General features: G+C 61.9%; 1 protein-coding gene across 2 annotated transcripts in view; it reads right to left on the bottom strand.

Moving 5' to 3' along the window:
- Positions 1 to 7,494, bottom strand: part of ALDH1L1 (aldehyde dehydrogenase 1 family member L1) — a 60,547-nt gene that overhangs the window by 40,868 nt on the left and 12,185 nt on the right. Inside the window, exon 1 of one of the 2 annotated variants that reach the window (XM_006169770.3) lies at positions 283 to 412. The exons of the other annotated variant lie outside the window; for it this stretch is intronic. The gene's annotated coding sequence lies outside the window, so the exon portion shown is untranslated. Of the gene's footprint in view, positions 1 to 282; positions 413 to 7,494 lie in introns of those variants that run through there. 2 annotated transcript variants of the gene reach the window in all.

The raw sequence follows: 7,494 nt of genomic DNA, 5'->3' as shown, positions 1-7,494 counted from the left end.
GGGCCCGCCCGGCTCGGTGAGGGCCCAGCCCCGGCCGATCCTCCGCGGGCGGCCTCCGAGCCGGGTCCTGTACCTGGGACCCTGACCGGCTTGGAGGCTCCGCTGCTCCAAGAACCCCAGACCCGGGCCCCCGGTGCTCCACGGCGAGGCTCCTGGACCCCGCAGGACCTTCGCGGTGGGCGCAACTCCGAGCGCCCGGACCGCGGCGCGGCGAGCCCGTGCGGAGCAACCTCCCGCACCGGAGGAGGCGTCGGGGCGATCTCGGGGCTCCCCCGCACTCACCAAGTGCAGGCAGACGCGCAGGTGTCGCGGGCAGACAGGACCTCTGCGGACCGCGGTCGGGGATGGAGGCTGGCGCGGACCGCGGGGAAAACGAGGAGGTGGGACCCGCCTCCTCCCGCGCCCTCGAGCCGGCCAAGGCCAGAGCCACGAGGGGAGGGGCGCGGGGCGGGCAGTCGGGGAGGGCGGCTCCGCGGGGCCACTGCGCAGGCCTCGCTCGCCCTTTGGGCCCGCTCTTGAAACGCCAAGGGGAGACCAGCAATTGGCATAATGACTATGTCGCTGGCCTCCCATGTAGTCGACCGCGGTTCAGGTCCAGGTCCCGGACCCGGTGGCTTAAACTCACGCCGGGCGCATGTGCCTACAGTGCCCAAGATCCGGAGAGGAGAATGGAGGAGAGGGGATTGCAGCGTGACCATCCACCTGGGGGGTGATTTCTGGCTTTCTGTCTCTCTGTCTCTCTGTAGAGAGCACATGCCCTATAGCAAAAACCTCTCAAAAAACAAAACAAGGGAACCAGCAGTTAGCATAATGGCTATGTCGCTGGACTCCCACATAGTCGACCGCAGTTCGCGTCCCGGACCCGTTGGCTTAAACTCACGCCCGGCGCGTGTGTGCGTGCCCAAGATCCCGAGAGGAGAATGGAGAAGGGATTGAAGCGTGACCAACCCCCATGGGGGGGTGGTTTCTTGCTTTCTGTCTCTATGTCTCACTCTGTCTTTCTGTAGAGAGCACATGCCCTATAGCAAAAACCTCTCAAAAAACAAAACAAAACAAAAAACACGCCAAGGGGCCTTCCCTTGCCACTAGGGGCTGCAAGAGGCCGAAGGGCTTTGTGAGGCTGCAGCAGCCTGCAGTACCCGTGCTATGAGAGCCCCGAGGTCCAGAGAACCCGCAGGGCCAGTGGGAGGGAGCCCTGCCCTCCCTGCACCACAGGGGGAGGGGGAGAACTTTGGGCAGTGGCTGCTGGTCCCCAAGGTCTCGGGGTCCTGCTTCCACTGCCCCGGTCTTCTGTGCAAGTCCCCTTCTCCAGCTTCCCCGGCCCTAGTCCAGGTGACAAGACCCCTGCTGACCCCCAATCTGTCCCTCCTGCCGAGGGCAAAAGAACTCGGGCACGGCAGGTGGACACATTGTGTCCCGGCTCCCCCGTCCTGCTGGTCCTCCCACGGAGGCCTTTCCTGCGGGCCTGCGGCTGGACCGTCGGAGCCCTCTGCCTTCCCAGGGCCCAGCGGGGCGGGGCGGGTCTGCAGCTTCCGCAGGGTGGCTGGCAGCTGGCAGCTAGGAACCAAATGCCCGAGGCAAGCATCATGTCCCTGTCCTCTGCTGTCCCCTGCCTCTCCCGCTAGGAGAGGCACCTCGAGGGCGGGACCCTCACGGAGCGTGTTCCCTCGGGTCTGCAGTGATGGCGCAGAGTCATGGCTAAATACACGCGTGCCGAAGGACTGAAGGCATGTGCTTTGTTCCCTCGACAGCTCGGACAGCAGGGCTGAGGTGGCCTGCCCCTGCTGACTGCCCCTGTTCTGTGGGCCAGCCCCAACTCTCCCTGCTGTCCTAGAGGCCTCGCCTCCCCCAGGGGAGCCCCGCACTGCAGGAGGGGCGCTCCCTCAGTGCGGCCCCTGGAGGGCGACTCTCATTTGGCACCGGCACCGCCACCGTGCAATTTCGTCCTGCTGGGATCATCCCCCAGTGCTTGAGGGCAAAGACTGCCTTGTCTCCAGGGCCTCCTCACACGAGTGCAGTCCTTGTGTGGGCATGCTCGGTAAGGCGTGGGACAGGACGGTGGCATGGTCTGAGCCCTGCGGCCTCAGTCTGACTGACGGGTGACAGGAATCACAGAGACAACGGCTTGGAGGCTGGACTCCCCAAAAAGACCCCGTAGGAAATCAGAGGGGAGCGCTGTCTTTGCCGGCGGGGTACGGGGAAGAAGGGGACCGCGTGAGCCGCCGATGAGGCCTGGACTTCCCAGAGGTGACAGCGTCCTGGCCTCTCTCTGCTGCTTCTACTAGAAAGGGTGGGAAGCAGGTGGCATAGCGGCCAAGATGCTGGGCCCCTGTGTGATCGACTGTGGTTCGAGTCCCGGACCCTGCGGCCTGAAACACGCCGGGCACGTGTGCATGCGCGCCCAACATCTCAAGAGGACAACGGAGAAGGGACTGAGGCGTGGCCACCTGCAGGGGTGATTGCTTTCTGTCTTTCTAGTGAGCGCACAGGCCCTATAGCGAACGTGTCTTCGAAATAAGACAGGGAGAGAAGAGAGATTCAGAAGGAGGACTGTGAAGTACAGAGGAACCGGGGTGCTGGCCTCGAGAACGCCCAGCTCCTCCAGGGGTCGGAGGGGCCATTGGGCAGGCAACTTCCAGGCCGAGACCGAGCGCAAAGATGGTGCCCGCCATGGCTGCACAGCCCTCGCTACAGCCTCAGGTCAGAGGCACCCAGAGCACCCGGACAGCAGGGCGCCCTGTCAGACAGCAGGATGCGGGTGACGTCACAGGCCCAGGCAGCTCCCAGAGTGTCGGTGACAGGCATCGGGGTCCCGACTCCGGGTTTGGCAAAGTGAAAACAGACAAATATATACTCCATTTCCCAGGGCAGTGTGAGCCTCAGAAAAGGAGCACAGGGCCAGTAGGCGGCGTGGTGGTTCAGGCTCTGGACTCCCACGTGGCCCACCGTGGTTGGGGCCCTGGACCTGGCAGCGAGGACATTGGGCAGCGAGTGGCCGGTGACGAAGGACCCGTGCTCTGCGGCCTCTGCGGGGACCAGGTGAGTCAGGATCCGAGGCAGGCGCTATTGACAGGCCACGGGGCGTGGCGGCTGGGAGGAGGCTGGGAGCTGGTGTTTCCTGGGGACCGAGCTCAGGCGCGGAGGGTGTTGAAGCTCCGGGGATAGTGGCGGAGGTGGCCGTGCAGTGCTAAGCCCCCGAAGCCTGGTGACGGTGCGTGTGTACACTGTTCCAGCTAACCCCGAAGAGCAGAGTCTACTGGGCCCCACAGCTTCCTGAGGAAAGCCCAGCCAGGGTCCAAGGCATCAGGGAGACTTTGGGCCTCGCCAGGGACCGTCCCAGCGCTCCGGGCCCAGGCCTGCAGTCAGGAGCCGGCACAGGACTCGAACAGCAGTCGACTATGTGGGAGTCCAGTGACATGACTTGTGCCAACTGCTGGTTCGCCCACTTGGGTTTTTTAATGTTTATTTATTTCTTCGGGAGTGAGAGACATAGAGGAAAAGCACCCTCGACCAGGCCTCGCACTGCAATCTCCCCGGTTTCACCTCAGCAGGCCTGGCCCGCGCATGTGTGTGCTCAGCACTCAGAGGTCCCTGGACACAAGCGGGGACCTAGCCCCAGGCTCAGGCATGCTGCCACTGTGCCACCTGCTGGCCGCTGCAAGTCACCGCGGAAGAAACCGTGGCTGGCCGGGCAGTCCTCCACCCAGCTCTGGCCCACCCCCAGTTCCGGGTGCACAAGTGGCCAGAGCTGGGTGTCAGGTGGCCAGTGTGGCCATGCCAATGGCTCGCGCGGCCATCAGGAGGCACATGCCATCCAATTTGCTCTCCTGTTGATGTTAGTGGCCACTGAACTCAGTTCAAATCCAGGCTTGCGACATTTTACTTACTCGCAATAAACAAACAATTTGGGGAACACGAAGATTGAGAAGGAAAATGAGAAAGCAAACCACCAGGACTCGAACCACGGTCAGCCACGTGTGGGCTCAGCGCCTTAACTGCCACGCCACCTACTGGCCCCTGACCTTCAACAGGTTTACAATGTAAAGTTAGAGAGCTTCCGAAGTTGGCTCCGAATGGTGGAGAATTGGAAAGTGACATATAAGAGAGTGAGAGCTTCCTCCCAAGACCCCAACGCAATAAGTGATATCTGGTCTTCCACAGCAGACAGGCCGCACCACCGCGAGGTTAAAGAACAGCTTCCGGGAACCAGCAGTTAGCGTAATGGCTATGTTGCTGGATTCCCACGTAGTCGACCGCGGTTCGTGTCCCGGACCCGGTGGCTTAAAAAACTCACGCCGGGCGCGTGTGCGTGCGTGCCCAAGATCCCGAGAGGAGAATGGAGGAGAGGGGATTGCGGCGTGACCATCCCCCCTGGGGGGTGATTTCTCGCTTTCTGTCTCTATGTCTCTCTCTGTCTGTCTGGCGAGCGCACGCGCCCTACAGTGAAAATCTCTCAAAAAAAAAAAAAGCACAGCTTCCCGTGGCCTGCTGGTTAGCGCATGCACCTTAGAGTCCTTTTACTCGATGGGCAGGAAACAGACCGACTCCTGAACGGAGACACTCGGCCGCACCTGCCACGCCCGGCCCTCCACTCAGCCATACCTCCCTCCAATTGGCCGCACCTCCTACTCCCCACCCTCTACTTGGCCGCAGAGGCTACAAATGCAACTGTTCAGTTAAGATGCGAGGGTTCGACACCAGGCGGAAAGGACCGGCCCGTGCCCACCATGTGCATGGAAAAGCACCTTCCCATGTGGCCGGAGGGGGTTCTGCAAACTGGGTCCATGCAGGTGCTGCATGTCAACAGGAGACCAACCACAGGCAGCCTCAAAAGCAGGAAGCGCCGTTCTCAAACCCAGAGGGAATCACCTTTGTCCTGATGTGTGTCACCGAGCAAAACCGGAGCACGTGCAGAGTGGGAGAGACCATGTGCTAAGATAAGGCTGGAGACTCGGCCCGGCCTAAGATACTCTCTAGAAACCACTGGAGACCATGGTCCAGAGCCATGACGGAACGGCTGTGCCGTGGCCAGATGAGGGTGAGGACAGTGGGGGCCAGCAGGGCAGAGAGGCAGGACTCGGCCTCAGGGACCCCGAGTGCCCAGTGGAGGGGTCAGGGCAGGAGGCCAGCTGACATGCTCTAAGGGAAGAGACACCATGGCCTGGTGGGTAGGGAGCTGGATCCCAGATGGCCAGCCTGGTGGTTCAACTCCCAGCCCTGGTGGCTATGCCCAAACTTCCACCAAGATGGAGAAGTAGCGGAGAAGGGACTGTGGTGTGACCATGTCCCAGGGGGAAGGGATGCGTATTCTCCCTCTCTCTGAGTCTCTGTTTCTCTTTGGTGAGAGCACACCCTCTGGCCAAAAGAAAAAAAAAAAAAGATTGCTATACACTTGACAGTTCTGATGGAGCATTTTGAAAAAAGTTAATAAATTTTAAAATAAAGTTATTACTGCAGGCAGCAGGTGGCATGGTAGTTAGGGTGCTGGACTCCCACACTGCTCCCCACGGTTCAAGTCCAGGACCTGGCAGCTTGCTTTCTCACTTTCCCTCTCTCACTCTCTCTGAGTCTCTGGTGAATACATGTGCCCTGTAGCAAATTGAAAAATAATAATTAAAAAAAAGGAAGAAGAAATAAGTTGTTACTAACTCCAAGGAAAACAAAAAGTTGGATAAGAACAAGCTATGCCACCGGCTGTTGCCTCTGCAGGTCCTGCACTGTCGCAGCAGGCTCACAGTTTTACTGGTGTCCTGTGAGAGCCATCTGGGGAGACCAGAGGGCAGGGAGCAGCCACAGACGCAGAGGGGGTGCCCGGGCCTTCCCTCAGCTGCTGCTGCTCCCAGAGCCACAGAGCTGCCCTCGCAGCCACCACCCACAGTCAGGGACAGGGCGGTCACTTAGCTCAGCTTCCGGCTTCAGACGTCGGAAGTTGGCATGGGGCACATGAGGGTGATCAGAGGCAGAACATTCCAGAAGCGACACGTTGCCAGGCCAGGCAGAAGCAACCGGAAGTGGAGACGCAGGGCGAGGCCAGGCGGCCTTTTCTGCCTGCCCCTTAGTATTGTCCGAATCTTTGACCATGTCTGTGTATCGTTCTAGGAACGGGCGTTGGTCCCGTGGCAGGAACTGCGCTGGCTGGCTTAGCGTGTCCTACTCCTGCCTCGGTCTTCCCTGTCCTTGGGGAAAACATGTGGGATTTCCCACATCTTTGGCCACCGTGGCTGTGGCCAGGGGACGCAGCCTGACAGGTGTCGGCAGAAGTCCTGGGCAGCCAGGGCCCCCTCCCACTGCTCGGCTGGGAGCAGGGCAGGCACCTACCGTCCATCGCTCTCTGGTAGGAGCAGGGCTCTCCAGGGACCCCAAGGACCCCCTGCCCCAGGCTCCGAGCAGCTGCCAGCCTGGCTGCGCCAAGCCCAGCTGTGAGGTGGAGATGTAGCGTGGTGCTGAGGTGGACCTGGGGAGGCCTGGAGGCCCCTGCCAGACGTAGCCTTGCCCAGGAGAAGGTGCCCTCTGGCGGCCGCCTGGGAAATCATGGCCATAGCAGACAGAGCCCAGGAGAGCAGGGGGGTGGGGGAGGGCGGCAGCGGGGCGGGTAGCCGGGACAAGCAGTGGGGGCAGCCCAGGCGCCCAGACCAGCCTCCGGAGGTCACAGGGACACACGGCAGCTTGAGATTCGTAGCCAGATGCCCCTCCCTGTGCAGCTGCCCCGCTGTGAGCAGAAGTCACCCAGGGGCTGCAGCATTAGGGGCCCATGCTCTCCCTGCAGCCCTCTCTTCGGGGACGGGGGACAGGGACGTGGCAGCAGGGCCCCTGCACCAGTGTTTGCAAGGGGCTGTCCTGAGGGGCCAGAACCTGGGGGGCACTTCGACTCAGCGGGGTGGGCCTTGCTGCTGGGCTGAGACCTGGGGGGACCAGGGAGCCTGTGACCAGGCAGGGTGAGCCAGGCTGATTGGCCACTGAGATCCGAGGGGCGATGGGCCTTTGCCTCTCTACAGCCTCCCCTCTGAGCTACCAACCGGGAAACGGGCTTCGGTTACAAAGCCAGAGCCCACGGCCTTGCAGGGCTCTACTCTGGGCTGCTGGCAGATGTCCTGGGACCCAGGTGAGTGCTGGGTGGAGCGCGTGCAGGAGGGCCAGCTTCGACCCAGTGGGCATGTTTGCAGTGGGTGGATCCCACTCTCCCTCCCTTGCGGGGCCCAGAACAGACATGAGGGCTCCCTGGTGTCCCCAGACCTGGCACCGTCTCCAGCAGGAAGCCACAGAGTTCCTGAGTGAGCGAATGAGTAGGCAAACTGGTGCGTGCCCTCGGCATCCCTCTGCGACCCTCGGGGAGCAGTCGGTGCCCTGGCCCTGCCCCGGGGTGGGGTGGGGTGGCGGCTACTGCAGTCCCTGCCCCAGGCTAGGTCAGACTAGGCCCTCCCACCAGGCCCACTACAGCCTCTGGGCAGCTAAGCAGCACAACCACAGGCTGCCAGAGGGCAAGCCCGGCTGGGG

Source organism: Tupaia chinensis, unplaced genomic scaffold, assembly GCF_000334495.1.
Source record: "Tupaia chinensis unplaced genomic scaffold, TupChi_1.0 Scaffold147500_1, whole genome shotgun sequence".
NCBI lineage: Eukaryota > Metazoa > Chordata > Mammalia > Scandentia > Tupaiidae > Tupaia > Tupaia belangeri.
This window is presented reverse-complemented; position numbering and strand designations above follow the sequence as displayed.